Source organism: Myotis nattereri (assembly GCF_964212035.1).
Source record: "Myotis nattereri genome assembly, chromosome: 1".
NCBI lineage: Eukaryota > Metazoa > Chordata > Mammalia > Chiroptera > Vespertilionidae > Myotis > Myotis nattereri.
Window position 1 is genome coordinate 178699335 of NC_138075.1, and position 19397 is coordinate 178718731.

Sequence of the window (19397 nt, forward strand, 5' to 3'; positions counted from 1 at the left end):
GCGGTGCAGCAGGCGAATTTTGAGTGTGTGTGTGTGTGTGTGTGTGTGTGTGTGTGTGTGTGTGTGTGTGAGAGAGAGAGAGAGAGAGAGAGAGAGAGAGAGAGAGAGAGAGAGAGAGAGAGAGAGAGGAGATTGACTGGCTTCTTTCTCTGGCTGCTCTGTACAGTCCGCACCCAGTCTCGCCCTCTCCCTCGCTGGCTGCTTGGACTCTACTGTAGCAGGGACAGAGGGACGGGGAAGTAACCAGCGAACCAGCAGAGGGAGGGAAAGAAAAGGAAGTAGGAGTGGTGGTGGTTGGAGAGAGGAGGGGGAAGGAGAAGACCTAGGAAGAAAGAGAGGGTAGGAGAGACCTCTTTTTGTTTGTTTCTTTGTTTTTTTAATGCCCTCCAAGAACACAGGCTAGCCAGGAAGAGGGCAAAGGAAAAAGAAACTTCTTGGCTTCTCTCTTCTGATTCCAAACGAGATCAAGATGTGAGCACCAACCTGGCCGCCTGCCCTGGGCCTCTCCTGGTGGAGGCTTCGGGCCCTGCACCTGTGCCCACGCTGTGTAGCTGTCCTTTCCTGTCTTCTGAGAAGTTGCCCATCGGCACAGCTCCCTCTCTTCACTTCTTTCCCCTTGCACCCCCCCCCCGCCCCCCCCCCCCCCCCCCGCCCAGGAGAAAAAAAGTGTGAGTCAATCCCAAGGTAGAAACACACATAAGTCAACAAGCAAACAAACACAAACACCCGCCCCCCTCCCTCAGCCCCCCCAGGAGGTTCCCTGAAGGACGGTGCTGGTGAAACAGGGGTTCTGGGAGATCCGGAATCCAGAGCAGGCTCTTAGCGCTGCCAGTCAGAGATCCCTCCTCATCCTCTTTTCTTGGCTGTAAAATGGCGATTAAGCGACTAGCTAACATTTCACCCCACACTTACCATGCCCCAGGCACGTGTCCTTGATGTCGCATGTGTATTATCTTTAAAGAATTTTCACAAGGAATCCCATTTTACAGATGAGGAAACAGACACAAGGACACTCAGAGATGGCAGAGCGGAGCTCGAAACGCAGGGAGCCTGACTCCTGGTCTCAGGCCCTTCATCCTCACGTTATTACTAGTTAGAAACATGGCAGGTCCTGCAGGTTAGTGCTCTTTCCACAGCGCCCGTCCTGGCGCATGCAGCTCCCAGTAGATGTCTGTGGAAGCTATCTGTTCCCTTTGTGGGAGCAGAATGGCGTTTATTGGAAAGAAGATAGGACAGTGGACCGCGCTGAGCTTCCAAATCTCAGTCTCTTCTTTGAAGGTGAATAAAACCACATGCCTTTTAGAGTTTGGTTTGGGTGAAATTAGAAAACAGTGCTAAGTGACTGGCATACAGTTCAGCTTTTGGTTGGGGCCAATTCCTTATTATCCAAAATTTATCCCAAATGCAGACTAGATTCTACCTGCTCAGTCACTTCTCAACCCATTGCAGTTTGGGTTTCCCTTTATGCCTCCCCCCCCAACCCCCCACTTGGAACGGTTCTGCAGATAATAACACACACTTCCAGGGAGGTTGTGAGGGTTAAATGAGGTCATGTGTGATCTTTGCTTGGCATAAAGAACATAAGAGCTTTTGTGATTAATAATGAAGACCAAATTGCAAAATTCAGTAGGCCCTGGGGATCTCTTTCTCTTTGTTTTCCCCTGTGAATCTTTAGTGCCTTCCCTCTCCTTGCTGCGCTCTGTCAGTTCTGTGAACCATCTCCTCTTTCTGGGCCTGTCTCCAGTGTTCCTCACAACTTTATACTCTGCCCTGGGAGGATGCCAAATTGAGAAGAAAAATATTCGGCTTTGGTGGTCACCTCTGACCTTTAAATGTATAGTTGTGGGTCTTCCCCAGCCCCAGTCTGCATTGCCAAAATTTTATCTTCCTCCTCTTTGAAATCATGCCTGAGACTTCTCTTCCTTTAGCTCTAGTGCAAATCTTTGCCACTCTGTACTCAGCATGATTCTTCATTTGTAGAAACTGGACTGTGGGCATATGTCTTCAATGCCTACTTTCATTTCTTCCTAGGTGTATCTACTTCCCCTTCTTTGCACTTCCATCTTCTTATTTGAGCCATGACTAGAAAATGAGTCCTGTCTCACAGGGTTGTTGGAAAAGATAGTCTATGTCAAGATACCAGTATAGTGCCTAGCACATAGCGAATGCTAAAGTAGAGTCAGTTATAAGCTAAGAGAGACACTTGTATGTTTTTGGTCTAAAGCAGTGGTCAAGCCATACTTATCTTTATATTTTAGTGAGATGCCATTGCAATCAGAATAAACAGAGTAATAAGGAAATGCTAAGCTCATAGCAGGAACCCTAGCTGGGACTCTCAGCTCCAATTGCAGGACTGGAAAAGAATGTGTGGCTAGAAGCCAGCAAAATCCTGGACAGAAAGTATCTCATTTACAACTAACTTACACCCAAGAAGATGGAGCAAGGGATGAAACAGATGAAGCCAGCAGCATAATTTCTAGCACTGACAAATAAATGGCACCCATGCCATACCCTCTGAGTGACCTCCTGGGGAATGGAATTGAAAGCACATTGAATTGGAAGTAATGGTTCCGTCATCAGAACACCTGGAGATACCATCTTGGGATACTTCACAACCACTGCGCAGTGTTGCTTTTATCAAAGGCCACAGCATCTCAGATCTGGATAGATTAAATTGTCTCAGAATGCTGGCATCTTTACATGCCTTCCCCCACAAGGAATAAATTATTAGAATCATAATTCTGGCTGAACATCTGGCCTACTTGATGTATGGAGGATTTGCAGCTATTCAGAAAAAGGAACTTTAGAATTTAATAAGATGTTGGTACAAGTGCCTTGTGTCTGGTTTCTTATTAGTATGCTTAATTAAAGTTTGTTTTATATTTTAATAATAGCAATTCCTTATTTTATGCTAGACAGTGAGTGTTACTGTTACAGCCAACTACTGAATCAGAGGACAATCTCTTTTCCTAAACATAGGAGAGTTAAAGGAAGACATTTTCCCCCTCCATCTCCCCAGATGTGACTACTGAGGGTAGTTCTAAGGGTCTGATTCCAGATGTTTTTCTTTTCATTTACACACACACACTCACACACACACACACACACACACACAAACACACACACACACTCTCAGATGCACGGAGTGCCACTATGAGCATCTCCCACCTGCATTTCCCCACTAACAGTGTGTCCCCCTCCTTCTGTGTCCTATTCAGCAGGTGTTTCATGCTGCAAATCCCCATTATTCATTTGCCCTGTATAAGTCATTGCCAGTTAATAAACGAAAGGTTCATAAAATCAATTTGGGATATTAGTGCATTCTGTTGAGTTGAGCTTCTTATGACTACCAAAATCATGTGTATGTTTGGTGTATGTTATGCATGTCTTTATTAGCTCTCCTAAGCACTATATACATTTATTTTCTAAAATCTTCCCATCAGCAATTATTATTAATTATGTATGTAAGGCTGCATTAGCAGTTGTGGTAAAATATATAAGGAGAGTGTGCCTCAGGTTTGGAGGAGTTTACCTTCTAGTAGGTGAACCAAAGAAACCCACACAGGACAATTAACAAATCAAGGGAGAAATATTAATAGGATGGTCAACCATGTTTTGTAGACTATGTCAGAGGAAAGGAGACCAGCGAGAAAAGGAGTAGCCACGGAAAATTCATTGGAAAAGGTGGGGCTTTTGGTAGCCTTGAAAGTGTGTAGAACTTTAAACGAGTCAAACCTAAAGCACTGGTCATTTAGGAAAGAATAACAGTAAGCAATAAGTCGCAGACATAAGAATGAGCTTTCCATGTTAATAAGGCAGTGTCTGTTGAGACAAAATACTAACCTGATTTGAATAGAGTATGTGTTTTGGAAACCACAGGAAAATAGAAATGGAAAATAGGGTAGAGTGAGTTTATGGGGGATCTTGAATGCTAGATCAGGGGAAAATACGGAATCATAGAAAGTTTTTGGTAAGAGAAGGCTTTCTCATGGTCTTAAATTCTCCAAATGGTCTGAAAAGTCTTAATAGCTAATCAATTTCCTGCCTCGGGAAGTATATTTATGCTAGAGAGGAATTTTAGAGCTCATTCAAATATCAGACGGTTGATTGAAGATATTCAAAATCTTAACTACAAAGTTATTTGGCTGCAAATAAAACTACATACATATACTCTATATATCTTATTCATGGCAGGTTAAACATATAGGGGATTATTTGTCCTCCTGTTGTAAGAAGTCTGCAGTTAAGGAGCTGTTGGTATTTGTTCAGTGGCTTGACAATGTCATTACTAGTGTTTATGTGACTCACATATCATTTCCTTCTGTCTTGTTGCCTCAGAGTCACCAGATGGTTCCTGCAACTCCAACCATTAAGTTTTTGCTCAAGGTAGAAAGGAGGAAAGGGCAGGCACCAGCTATATCTTCTTTTCATCAGGAAAAGCACAAGCTCTCTCAGAGCCCTGGCAAGTATCTTTTATATCTCACTGGTCAAAATTTTATGACATGGTCACCTCTACCTGAATGGGGGTCTGGGTGTTCAAGTATCTTGTCTGGGCGCAGGCACATTGCCACTGAAAATAGAATCCAAGGTCAGTTGTTAAGAAAGAAGGGGCAATAGAGAATGTGAAGTAACTAACAGAGTCTTATATGAGGATCCTTCCAAGAAGAGAATGAATCCTCAATTCATTTCACTCAACAAATATTTAGTGTCTCTTGTGTTCTTGACGCTTAACTGGGCGTTGAGACTACAAGTTGAAAAGGTCCCTGTCCTCTGATAACTTAGTCAACTGGGGAGATAGGAATATTGCCACTTAAGAAACCTTGGATAATTTTGAGTGGTTAAGTAAGGCAGAAAGTGCTGCATGGAGGAGATGGCTTAAACTGAGATTTGAAACATGACGATGTGGTTTTCCAGGGATATTTCAGATAGGATATTCCAGGCAGAGCATGTGTCAAGAATACAGAGGTGGTAGAGGATTTTCTTCTGGGATCTTAGAATTTCATACCGATCTTTCTTTCCAATTATTTCCTCAGCAAACTCACTTTAGCTACACACTTTTATTTATCAGGAGCTCCAAAAATCACATTTCTAACTTAAGCTTCTCTACAGCATTTCAGATTCCCATTTTTTATAAACTTGCAGATATTTTGTTGGCATTATAAGTTATGTTCATCTGAAATGAAACTGACCATCTCCCCCTACATTATTTTTGGTTTCCACCCTATATAATAAAAGCCTAATATGCTATATGTCCAGTCATCCAGTTGTACGTTCAACCAATCAAAACGTAATATGCTAATGATATGCTAAGGGCACTCAACTGCTTGCTATGACGAGCACTGAACACCAGGGGGCAGACAGTTGACCAGTCACTATGACATGCACTGAGCACCAGGGGGCAGATGCTCAATGCAAGAGCTGCCCCCTGGTGGTCAGTGTGCTCCCACAGGGGGAGCACCAGTCAGCCAGAAGACAGGCTCACAGCTGGTGAGCGCAGCGGCAGTGGTGGGAGCCTCTCCTACCTCTGTGGCAGTTGGACATCCCCCGAGGGCTCCAGGACTGCAAGAGGGCAGGGCTGAGGGACTCCCCTCCCAAGTGCATGAATTTTGTGCACAGGGCCTCTAGTTCTTCTATGAATGACACCATGATTCTTTCAGCCATCCAGGTTCCTAGTCTTAGACTCACATTCCGCTTCTCCCTCTCTCTGACCACCATATCTAATCCAGTGCTGCTAAGTCATGCACAGCCTGTCTCTTTAATATCTTTTATTTTTATTGCAATCTCGTTCATTTAGTTACTAATTTATTCTAATCTCAACTAGTTTTATGGTTTTCCAAATGGCTTCCAGTTCTTTCTCACTCACTCCAACTGATTTGATGTCTATTGCTGCATAAAAAATAAGCATGAATTTAGAGACTTAAAATAGTACCCATTTATTATCTCACAATTTTGTAGGTCGGAAGTCCAGTTGGGATCATCTTGGTCTTATGCTCAAGGTGTTGGTAGGTGGTGTTTCTATCTGAACACTGTGAGTAAGAATCCTCTTCTAAGCTCATTCGTGTGATGGCTTACAGAACACTTAAGAACTGAGGTCTTACTTTCCTCTCTGGCTTTTACCAAGTCTTGTTATCAGCTTCCAGAAGCCACCTGATATTTCTGCCAAGCGGTCTCCTCCATTTCAAACTAGCATTGGAGAACTTCTTGCATGTTGAATTTAGTACTTCTAATCTCTTTCTCCAGAAATGGTTCACATCCCTTTAAGGGACTTCCCTTTTTAAAACTCAATTTTGTTATATAACAGAAGCTAATCACCAAAGTGATATCTCATCTTATCCATAGCTCTCTCTTACACTGAAGATGCAGGGGATTATACACTTTAGAATCCTACCTACCATAGTAATCATATAAATACTGCCAGTAGATTTGTCCTAAAAATTGATTCAGTGATATTATAAACTTTCTCAAAAAGCAATAAGTAGTTGCTCATTACTGATTAAATTTAAACAAAACATAGCAAAACCTCAGTGTTGTATTCATAGCTTCCATTATTTGTCCCCCAAAATTTCCCACTGTACCTCTGTTCTTTCCTACATATACCCTCTGCTCTAGCCATAGTAGATGGTTCTTTTCTATTTCCCTCTTGCTATTTGCCTTTGCTTGGTTTGTGCTACTCAAGACCCATCTGAAAAATGCTATGTTTTCCATGAAGTGATTTCTAATCAGCTTGTGAGCTCTTAATCCTCTAAATCCTCATAGCATTTAGTCCCTCTCATAGCACTTAAGTGATTCTGTCATATGCTGCTTTTGTTTGCTTTTATAAAGAAATAGCTGCTTCTCTAATAAAACCCAGCTCCTTGGGGTTGGCAGTAGTGGGAAATCATCCACCTGGGGAAGAAGTGGCTGGACTCTTGTCTGACTCTTCCTCCCCAGAGATTTGCCATCTGCTGGAATTTTCTCTGGCTGTTTCCTGCTTTTACTACTGCAGTGCACTAAGGGATTCTGCTACTCCTTCTCATTCATTCTGGCTAGGCTCGCAAACACAGCTCATTCCTAATTTTTGTCACCTAGTTGAGGCAAGCCTGGAATTTTGAAACAATAGTTGACTGAAGGCTCATGGAAATAACCACACAGAGATCAACAGACAACTCTATAATCTGGCTTACATGACAATTTTGCTCTTGATTTTCTGCCTTTTGGGGCTTTCTCTTTCTCACTCCTGTACTGCTATTATTTTTGTTAATTAATTTTACTGAAGTTATACTATTTAAATTCTCATGGAGATACAACTGGGAACAAAGTGCGTTTTTTTTTTTTTTTTTTTTTATCTAGGATCAAGACAATAAAACCCAGAGAGGCTGTTATTAACCATTGAGTGTATATTATGAGCCATATGTTATTCTAGAAGTTGGGAATATTACCATACAAAATATCTTTGAAATCCCTACCCTCATGAAGTTCATATTCAAGAGAAATGAATAATAAACCCAACAACAACAACACAAAATAAGAATGTCACAGAAGTACCATCTAACAAAGTACGAGGATCAACAATAGTGGGTTGTATGTGAAGGGATGTTGAGTGGGGCAGGGGGCAGTGTTCCAGGATGATGATGTATGGTTGAGAAAGGCTTCTCTGAGGACCAGCATTTGAACTGAGACTGTAGAGATGGAAAGACAGCAAGAGGAAGTCTGTAAGGAAAATATTCCAGACAATAGGGAACAAATGGAAAGGGGAGCCTGCTGAGCACTGTCCAGTGACTGTGACTGAGGATTTACTGCTTTCTTACGGATTTACATTGACAACAATCAATCACTAAGAGGATTTCACTCAAAGGCTTGGTGCTGTTCTTTGTCCTAAATAGGAGAGTCAGACAAGAATCCAAGGAATATAGTTGGGGTTAGAGAGAGGAGGAAGTGACGTCACATTGATCTTACTTCTTATTTGATGTATGGCCCTAGAAGGCAGAAAGTTATTCATCTTTTACCCCACTGGCTTCCCCTAAGTTCCTTACACATGGTCACATGCTTAACAAATATTTTCAAGCTAAATCCAATTGAATAAGAACAAGCTGAAGGGGTGTTACAGCAGATATCTCCCACCAAACACATTTATTTTCCTATGTACATATAAAGAATAAAAAGTGTTTATCTTCCAATAGCACAAAATAATTTTATTTTAGTCTTTGCTTAGTTCCTTCTTTTCTTTTTGAAAACATTTCAACTGTTTTCAGATGTCAAACATTTTAAGACATTCCTTAAAATCTTAATAATATAAAAATTAAAGATGACTAAACAAATATAATAAGTAATAAGAATTAGTCAGTTCCTTGAGGGCAGAAACTGTATTTTATATATTTTTTCATCACCCGTAGTCATAGGACCCAAACAAAACTAAAATTAGCATCATGGGATATATCTTCCCAGTCTCCTTTTTCCTATGCCTAGGGCCTAGACTATTTTTTGGTATTAATTAAACCTTTATAAATCACAGAGTATTTTGACTTTTTTTTTTCCTGTTTAATGAAAAATAAAGAAATTACATTGTGAGAGGACTGGACCCTTTTTGTGCTCTTTTATATTATGCTTCACAGTTAACACATCAGAACCACATGCACACGAATGTTTTATAACTGACATGCCTGGTCATATTTTCCCTTGTATTATTCAATTCCACTCTTACTGTAAATTTGTGTTGATAATAGTGCTATGAGAACTACACCCCCCGCCCCCCCCAACAATGAAAGGATTTTACTTATCACAACTGATGTTTTTCTCCTTGGTAGAATGTTTAGTGTCCTGCTTGAATCACAGCATGAGCAACTTGCAAGCCCACCTGTGATTTGATCACTGGAGTGTCTCCTGGGTGCTTTTCTATTGTTTTCTGTGTTGTCTCTAGGATCTGTGGGTGGAACGCTACCCACCAGCTTAATCAGTTTCTTCCTGCAGGCAGTTCAGGTGGTGTCCTTCCTCTGTAAATTGTGTTTCAATTCCTATGGCTTTCTAAAACCTTTTACCAGCAAATGTCTCTCTCTGGGACCTAGCCATTCCTGTATGTGACAGTTTATTGAGTCCAATTCATATCCTTTGGGAAAAGTTGTTACTTTAAAAAATCTTCTTAGAAGTCACCTCTCTTTTGCTCCTTATCTCTTTTGTAATTGTTTCTTGAGTTGAATTTCTAAAAGCATAACAGTATTGGCCCAGGTAGTCAGGCCTCCAAAGCCTCCATAAACAAGGATTAGCAGCGATGCTGAAATGCATGTGGATCCCTCTTTCCTCTTTCTTCCTTCTGCTCTCAGGCTCAGAACCCACCCTCTGCTTCTCCCATTTTTAAAATCCTACCTAACTTTGTGCCTCTTCCTGCTCACCAACCCTACCCCTAATGCAGTCTGGGAGGTGCTTGGCAGTAGGATTATGGACTGAAGAGGTTACTGACCCTTCACTGTCTGGAGCTGAAAGGCACTGGGGGAAGGTAATCTCATTTGTCACCTGGGCAACCCAGGGATTCAGTCATTGGCCTGTTTGCAAGCATCTGCCTCTTCACCCTGCAAATTTCCAGGTGTAGATGCTCAGGTGCCCCACGGAAAACCTTAACAGGATCAATTAAAGTTACTTAGGTATTTGATGAATGCTTCAAAAATATGGACAGCTGGGGGTATAGAAATGGTAAATATCACTGGTGGGAACCGATTTCATTCTTTACTTCTGCTTCAGGATTTCTAGGTGCTTTTCTTGTCGTTTCTTCCTTGAGGGAAGTCATGTTAAACTGCCCTTGGATATCTGCCCACAGAAAAGCAAACAGCTTTCTTTGACCACAAGTGATCACCACCACCAACTCCTCCACCCACTTTTTCAATTTTTGAACTCTGGGTTAAATTCTTGCCTTATAAAATTAAGATCTAGATAACTCTGGCAAGGAGCCAGGCCCTGCAAACAATTTTTTTTTTTTTTAAACTGGGCAGTGAAGAGCGATTGCATAAACGCTACATAAATATTTCAAGTATCCATGTTGTCAATCCTAGTAACTACTGCTGAGCTGTAAACAGAGCAGGAGTGTCTGGATAGTGCTGGGTGAGCTGCGTGAAATTTGGCTGGACGGGAATTAAAACAGAATGGAAGGTGACAGACCCTAATCTCCCCAAGACCAGACAGAGGTTGCTGCTTTTTTATTTTCATAATCCCCATATCTATACTAAGTATGCAACACACTTTTATTAAAGGACATACTTTGCAGGAAGTATAAATAATTTAAAAGAGATTTGTGATTATCTTTGTAGCTGTTTCACATACCTAGTTTTGAATGCTAAGGAATTGATAAGGCATAGCCTCAAGGAATCTGGTGCTGTTCTGTGGCAGTTCCTGCTTTAAAATACTTTGGTACAAGTTTCCTCCTAATATGACACATGATCCAGACCAAAATGTTAATCCTCCACAGATCAGCGAATTCCAGATTTTTTTTTATTGGTGAATAAATATTTATCAAATGCATATTATCAGACACATGGGATGAATGTATTACATACATTCTTTTTTTTCCTCTCTCTCAATGTTTTTTAATTTTTTTTTCTTTATTGAATAAGGTATTACATATGTGTCCTTATCCCCTTTTGCTCTCCCCGTCCCCCCCCCCCACACACACACACCCCTCTCATGCCCTCACCCTCCTGGTGTCTGTGTCCATTGGTTAGGCTTATATGCATGCTTACAAGTCCTTTGGTTGATCTCTCCCCCTTATCTCCACCCTCCCCTACCTTCCCTCTGAGGTTTGATGGTCTGATCAATGTTTCTCTGTCTCTGTATCTGTTTTGGTTCATCAGTTTATATTGTTCATTATATTCCACAAATGAGTGAGATCATGTGATATTTATCTTTCTCTGACTGGCTTATTCACTTAGTATAATGCTCTCCAGTTCCATCCAGGCTGTTGCAAATGGTAAGAATTTCTTCTTTTTTACCACAGCATAGTATTCCATTGTGTAGCTGAACCATGGTTTTTTAATCCACTCGTCTGCTGATGAGCACTTTGGCTGTTTCCAAATCTTAGCTATGGTGAATTGTGCTGCTATGAACATAGGGGTGCATATATCCTTTCTGATTGGTGTTTCTGGTTTCTTGGGATATATTCCTAGAAGTGGGATCACTGGGTCAAATGGGAGTTCTATTTTTAGTTTTTTGAGGAAACTCCATACTGTTCTCCACAGTGGCTGCTCCAGTCTGCATTCCCACCAGCAGTGCAGATTTTGTTCTTATCAGAAAGCCTTCCTGGATGACTCAAGGCCATTTTTATTTGATGCATAAACATATGAGAAGTTCACTGACCATATAAAATGGGCATTTGGTTACATTTGCCTCTATTTGGAATGCAAGCTTTGTGAGACAGGGATCATGCATAGTGTGTAGGAGTTCGGTTTGCCTACAGGCGTATTCATAAGAACCCTTTAGAAGAGAAGCTGGAAGAACACCAAGTCAGAATCAGCAACAGCCTCAATATGTCACCTACATAGCAGAGAAATGAGAAGGGATGCTTAATTTTTTTTAAAAAAACCTGGGCCTTCTTTATTATGTCTCTGCAGCCTCCATGGAGCTGTGCAGGGAAATTCATGTTGATAGCAGAAATATGTTTCCTTTTCAGGTAAAGGTAGTACTATTTTCTTCCAGTGATGAAAAGATTTGGATTAAAAACAAACATTTTCAATATTTTTCTCTGTGCATTCAGCACTTGCACAGAATGTAAGTGTGACTGTCTTCTCCAAATCTTTTTAATTACACGCGTCATCAGGATATGCATGGACCTTGCAGCACACCTCAGTCCCTGAGTTCCTAGTTCCCACTCTCCTCTTGAATCTGTGTAATAGACTGGCTATATGGAATTAGTTCAGGAAGTCAGGTATAAGTTCCCACAAAGGGCAACCAGATATTTTCCCCGTGGTTTTAAATAGTTTATTCTCCATCCCCCTCCAGGTAGCAAGAGATCTTAAATGTTGCTCATCTTGGAGATGCTATAAAAAGTGTCTGACCTGCTAGGTGAGCCCTAGCCTGTCTTGCTCAGTGGGTAGAGCATCAGCCTGCGGATTGAAGAGTCCCAGGTTCGATTCAGGTCAAGGGCATGTGCCCGGGTTGTGGGCTTGATCCTCAGTGGGGGGTGTGCAGGAGGCAGCCCATCAATGATTTTCTCTCATCATTGATGTTTCTATCTCTCTCCCCCTCTCCCTTTCTCTCTCTGAAATAAATAAAAATATATTTAAAAAATAAAAAATGTCTGACCTGCTAGGTGACAGAAATCCCACCTGGTGGCAGTGTTTGGAATGTATTCCCAGCGAATGTCAAGAAGCAAGTCACTCACTATCAATACCTGGGTACAAAGAATGGAGTTACAACGTTTTTAGGGATTCTGCTGCCTAATACAGAGATGGCTCAGATAGAACCAGACAGGCCCCGATGTGAGCTGGGTTCTGGGACTAAAAATGACTCTTTGGTCTCCACTTCTGTCCTAAAGACAAAGTAAAACCTTAATGTACTGGTCGATGTAGTAGGAGAGGAAGTTTCTCCCTGGAGATGGACTCCAGGGTAGCAGAGTACAGGGGTGAATGGCCTGGAGGTAGTACACCTGTGAGCTGTGAGAAGGGGGCAAACTTTCCATTAGGGAGTTCTTGAAATTCAGCCAGGCTTCAAGAGCTCCCTAATAAAAGGTAGATATCCCTGAGAAAGCTAACACCTTGACATTATCAACTGGTATCACTTAACACCTTAAGGGAAACATGAGAGTTGCCAGAAGTTGATAGAGAAAAGAAAGGAGAAGTTGAAAGTTTCTGGGATAAAGCAGTGCCTACCTTACATTTGGTCCAGGATCAGTTCTGTTTAAGTCTCCAAAACAAGTGGACTTCTATCTTACCTCAGTGGCCTTGGGTAAGCCACTCAGCTAAGCTAGTTTCTAGTTTACCTGTTAATTGGGGAGAATAATTATTCTTTATCTAATGGAGGGTGTTGGGAGAATTTATGGCCAATAAAACATTTGAGATTGTCAGTGTGAGGTAGTTCCTAAGTACAAAGTGTTATTACTGGTTTTATTACAGGATTGTAAATGTGGTCTAAGTAGCATCATAATAGTAATATTCTGTGGAAGTACTTATCTCCAGCTCTGCAGAGAGGTGGACCTATTTGTATCTATTTACCAGGCCTTGGCAGAAGTCCTACTAAATATTGATGAATATAGATTGAGTCCTGATATAAAGGAGATGTTGTTGGCTTTTATTACCTAACACAGGTGTTTTATATTATTTCTTATCACAGAATAATGCCTAAGCCTTGCTCAAAGTCAGTTCTGAGTAGGATTTTTACTTTTTAGTCCTGTGAAAAATTGGAAAGGCCATCTTTTTCATTTCCACAATCATTACTATTATTTTACTCTTCAGTGGCAGACCACACTCATATTCATGCCACTTTAGAACATTTGCATCTTTATCTCTTTCCACAATCAGAAATAGGATAAGAATAGCCAATGATAGCTTGGTCACTAAAGGCTTAAGAAATCTATAATGACTCTTCAGGACCTAACTTACTTAATTAACATTTGAACTCCTCACTTCAGAATTCAAGGGCTTCTATTTTTCATTTCAGTTCATGAATTCTTCATTTATGACTGGTTGTTTCTTATGTTTTCTATCTCCGTTTATGTTTCCTATCTCGTTTCATTTCCACTTTTCCATAAATTCAATACATCTAATTATTTTACCACTATTGGCCTACCCTCTGAGTAGACTCCATGACTCTCAGGACAGTTATATATTCAGTACTATGAAAAGCATTTGGTTTATAGTAGCTGTTCAATAAAGAGTTTCTGATGCATGAACAAATGATTTAAAACCTAGAACAGTTTTCCTCATTCTCTCTCATTATCTATGTTCCTTGAGTGGCCAAAGGGGCTTAAAACTCAATTCCTTTAGACAACCTTTTCATTCAATGTGCTACATCATTGGGCATACACTATATGCTTAATGCCATGATCTTTATTTTTCATTTTTATTTTTTTATTTATTTATTTATTTATTTTTTTTTAATATTTTTTATTGATTAAGATATTACATATGTGTACCCTCTACCCCCCCTCTCCCCGCTCACCCCCTCACCCCCCCGTTGTCCGTGTCCATTGGTTAGGCCTATATGCTTGCATATAAGTCCTTTGGTTGATCTTTCCCGCTTGCCCCCACCCTCCCCTACCTTCCCTCCAAGGCCCGACAGTCCAATCAATGCCTCTCCGTCTCTGGATCAGTCCTTGTTCATCAGTTTATGTTGTTCATTATATTCCACAAATAAGTGAGATCTTGTGGTATTTATCCGCTCTCCAGTTCCATCCATGTTGTGGCAAATGGTAAGAGTTCCTTTTTCTTCTTCCTCTTCTTAAAGAATACCTTTCAGCATTTCATATAATGCTGGTTTGGTGGTGATGAACTCCTTTAGCTTTTTCTTATCCGTGAAGCTCTTTATCTGACCTTCCATTCTGAATGATAGCTTTGCTGGATAAAGTAATCTTGGTTGCAGGTTCTTGCTATTCATCTCTTTGAATATTTCTTGCCACTCTCTTCTGGCCTGCATGGTTTCTGTTGAGAAATCAGCTGACAGTCGGATGGGTACTCCCTTGTAGGTAACTGACTGTCTTTCTCTTGCTGCTTTTAAGATTATCTCTTTATCTTTTGCTCTTGGCATTTTAATTATGATGTGTCTTGGTGTGGTCCTCTTTGGATTCCTTTTGTTTGGGGTTCTCTGCGCTTCCTGGACTTGTAAGTCCATTTCTTTCACCAGGTGGGGGAAGTTTTCTGTCATTATTTCTTCAAAAAGGTTTTCAATATCTTGCCCTCTCTCTCCTTCTGGTACCCCTATAATTCTGATGTTGGTACGCTTGAAGTTGTCCCAGAGGTTCCTTACACTATCTTCATATTTTTTGAATCTCTTTTCTTTTTTCTTTTTCGGTTGGGTATTTTTTGTTTCTTTGCATTTCAAATCTTTGACTTGATTCTTGGGATCCTCTTGTCTGCTGTTGGATCTCTGTAAAGTATTCTTTATTTCAGTCAGTGTATGCATAATTTCTAATTGGTCCTTTTTCATGACCTCCATGGTCTCACCATACTCCCTGAGGGATTCATTAAATTTATCGGCGGTTTCCATAAAATTCTTGACAAACCTTATAAACGTGGCCTTGAACTCTATATCCAGTCGTCTGGCCTCCTCCGTTTCTGCCAATTGTGACCTGTTTCTCTGTCTCCGCATTTTGGCTGCTTCCCTGTGTTGATAGAGTGGCCCTGCGCGCCAGGTGTCCTGTAGGGCCCAGTGGCTCAGCCTCCCCAGTTACCTGGGGTGGACACTCTTGGTGCACTCTTGGTGCCTCGATTGTTGTAGGATCACTGGGAGGAATTGACCTCCAGGCTAATTGGCTGTGGGAATCAGCTGTGTCTGAAGTGGGAGAATGGTCCCCCTCTGACCACTGGGTACAGTGGCTCCTGGATCTAAGGAGGTGCTAATTCAGCCCCTGCCTGAGGCCACACAGCCGGAGCCGCCACGAAGAGGCTCAGCTGTGAAGCAATGCAAGCTGCTGCGGGGCCTTGGGCTTTCTCTTGGAAGTTCCGGGTCTGGCTGGCCCGGCTGCAGTTAGGTAATTATCAGGTTGCAAAGTTCTGGGGCATTCACATGCAAAAGCCTCTGCCGCAGCCTGGGGGGGGGCGGGGTCTCAGGGAGACAAAGGGCGGAGAAAGAAGCAATGGCTGATTCTCCGCGCCCGGAGTCGCGCGTCTCAGTGTCCCAGTAACGGCTGCAAGCACCTCTGAGAAAAAGCGGCCCTCAAGTTCGCCCGCTGCCGCCTGAGAGAGCCGCCTCTCCCAGTATGAGTCCTAAGTCCCCAGAGACTTCCCAGAACCGGAGATCAGAGCAGTCGGGAGCTTGTGATTCAAAAAGCCAGCCGCGTCCTCAGGTGCCACCCCCTTTCCGCGCGCGCGAGCCTCCGCGTACCTCTGCACTCAGCCTCCGCAGCTCCTCTGGCTCTCAGCGTGCTTTTCTTTTCTTCTAGTTGTAGAAATTACACTCAGCCAGCCTTCCTGTTGTTTTGGACGATGTTTGCTCCGTCCTTTGGGCTAATTTTCAATTGCTGTGTGGGGCAACTATTTCCCGGTGTTTATCTATGCCGCCATCTTAGTTTCTCCTTATTTTTTTATTTTTATTATTAGTTAAGGTATTACAAACGTGTCCTCATTCCCCCCATTAACCCTCAACCTCCCTCCCTGCCCCGCACACTCATGCTCCCATCCCCCTGTTGTCCATGTCCATTGGTTTGGCTTATATACATGTATACAAGTCCTTTGGTTGATCTCTTCCCCTTACCCCCGCGCTCCCCTACTTTCCTTCTGGGGATTGTCCAATCACTGGGATATACACCTGAAACTAATATAATAATGTATGTCACTCTAAGTTGACATACATTATTATATTAGTTTCAGGTGTATATCCCAGTGATTGGACAATACATAACTTACTAAATGATCATCCCAATAAATTTCACACCCATCTGATGCCATCTGTAGTTCTTAGAATATTATTGACTACTAGTGGCCTGGTGCATGAAATTTGTGCACCGGTGTGTGTGGGGGGGGGCATCCCTCAGCCCAGCCTGCACCCTCTTGCAATCTGGGACCTTCTGAGGATGTCCAACTGCTGGTTTAGGCCCGATACCACAGAGGTCGAGCTTAACCAGCAGTTGGACATCCCTCTCGCAATCTGGGACCACTGGCTGCTAAATACACGCCTGCCTGCCTGATCGCCCCTAACCACTCTGCCTGCCTGCCTGATCACCCCTAACTGCCTCTGCCTGCCTGACTGATTGCCTCTAACCACTCCCTGGGTGGTGGGGCCAGCAAGGGGAGGGGCCATGGTCATTCTGGTCTCTGGTTGTTCTGGTTGTTTCACCGTTTCAGTTGCTGGGCTTTTATTATATGAGATAGGATATTCCCTATGTTCTACTTTACATCTCCATGACTATTCTATAACAACTCATTTGTACTTCATAATTTTCACCTCTTTCACTGACACCCTTCCCCACCAACTCTTCTCTCATTTGGCAACTATCAAAATGTTCTCTGTATCTCTGAGTCTGTTTCTGTTTTGCTTGTTTGTTTATTTTGTTTTCTACATTCAGCTATTGATACATATGTATTTATACATATGCCATTTTATTGTTCATAATTTTTATTTATTTTTTATTCTTTTTAAAGAAGACCCTTTAACATCCTATATAATAAAGTAGTAATATGCAAATTGACCATCATGCCCTTGCACAAGATGGCCGCCCCCATGTGGTAAAAGATGGCCGTCAGGGGAGGGAAGTTGTGGGCAATCAGGCTAGCAGGGGAGGGCAGTTAGGAGCGACCGGGCCAGCAGGGGAGGGCAGTTTGGGAGTGACCAGACTTGCAGGGGAGGGAGGAAGGGAAGTTGGGGGGGACGAGGCCCACAGGGGAGGGCAGTTAGGGGTGACCGGGCTGGCAGGGGAGGACAGTTGGGGGGGACCAAGCCTGTGGGATCGGGCCTAAACTGACAGTTGGACATCCCCTGAGGGGTCCCAGATTGGAGAGGGTGCAGGCTGGGCTGAGGGACATGCCCCCCAAGTGCATGAATTTCATGCACCGGGCCTCTAGTTTCATATAATACTGGGTTTAGTAGTGATGAACTCCTTTAGCTTTTTCTTGTCTGAGGAGCTCTTTATCTTTCCTTCAATTCTAAATGACAGCTTTGCTGGGTAGAGTAATCTTGGTTATAGGTCCTTGCTTTTTATCACTTTGAATATTTCTTGCCAATCTCTTCTGGCCTGCAAGGTTTATGTTGAGAAATCAGCTACAGCCTTACGGAACTCTTTAGTAGGTAAATTAACTGCTATTCTCTTTCTGCTTTTAAGATTCAATCTTTTTCTTTAACCTTTTGCATTTTAATTATGATTGTCTTGGTGTGGGCCTCTTTGAGTGGATTTTGTTTGGGGCTCTCTGTGCTTCCTGGATTTGTATGTTTATTTCCTTGACCAAGTTAGGGAAGTTTTCTTTTATTATTTTTTCAAATAGGTTTTCAATTACTTGATCTCTCTCTTCTCCTTCTGACTCCCCAGGATTAGAATGTTGATGTGCTTGAAGTTGTCCTAGAGCAGTGATGGTGAACCTATGACACACGTGTCAGAAGTGACAAGTGAACTCATTTTTTTGGTTGATTTTTCTTTGTTAAATGGCATTTAACTATGTAAAATAAATATAAAAAATATAAGTCTTTGTTTTACTATGGTTGCAAATATTTAAAAAATTTCTATATGTGACACGGCACCAGAGTTAAGTTAGGGTTTTTCAAAATGCTGACATGCCGAGCTCAAAAGTTTCGCCATCACTGTCCTAGAGGCTCCTTACACTATCCTTTGTTCCTTTTCACTAGAGGCCTGGTGCACAAAATTCGTGCACTGGGGGGTGTTGTCCCTCAGTCCATCCTGCACCTTCTCCAATCTGGGACATCCCTCTCACAATCTGGGACTGCTGGTTCCCAACTGCTCACCTGCCAGCCTGATCACCCCTTAACCACTCTCCTGCCAGCCTGATTGACACCTAACTGCTCCCCTGCCAGCCCGATCACCCCTAACTGCCCTCCCCTGCTGGCCTGGTTGCCCCCAACTGCCCTCCCCTTCCAGCCTGGTCACCCCTAACTGCCCTCTGCTGCTGGCCTGGTCCTCCTAATTGCCTTCCCCTGCTGGATTGGTCACCCACAACTTCCCTCCCCTGCCGGCCATCTTGAGACAACATGGGGGTGGCCATCTTGTGATGACATAGGCATGGCCATCTTGTGACCACATGTGTGCGGCCATCTTGTGTGAGTGTGTGATGGTCAATTTGCATATTACCTCTTTATTATATAGGATTCTTTTTTCTTTTTGCTGTTCTGTTTGGCTGTTTTTTGCTTCCAAATCTCTGATTTGATCCTCAGCATCATCTACTCCACTGTTAATTCCTTGTCATGTAGTTTTCATTTCAGTTCATGTATACTTCATTTATTACTGGCTCTCTTTTATGTTTTCTATCTCAATTTTGTGTTTCCATCTCTTTGTTGAAGTTCTCAGTAAGTTCATCTAGTCTTCTCTTAAGTGCATTGAGCACCCTTATAACAAGTGCTTTGAACTCTACATCTAGTAAATTGCTTGTCTCCATTTTGTTTAGTTCTTTTTCTGGAGTTTTGTTCTATTGTTTCATTTGGAACATGTTTCTTTGTGTCCTTATTTTGGCAGCCTCCCTGTGTTTGTTTCTATGTACTAGGTAGAGCTGCTGTGTCTCTCAGGCTTGGTAGAGTGGTCTATAAGATCCAGTTGCATGTCCTCCCTGTGCACCAGTGCTGGA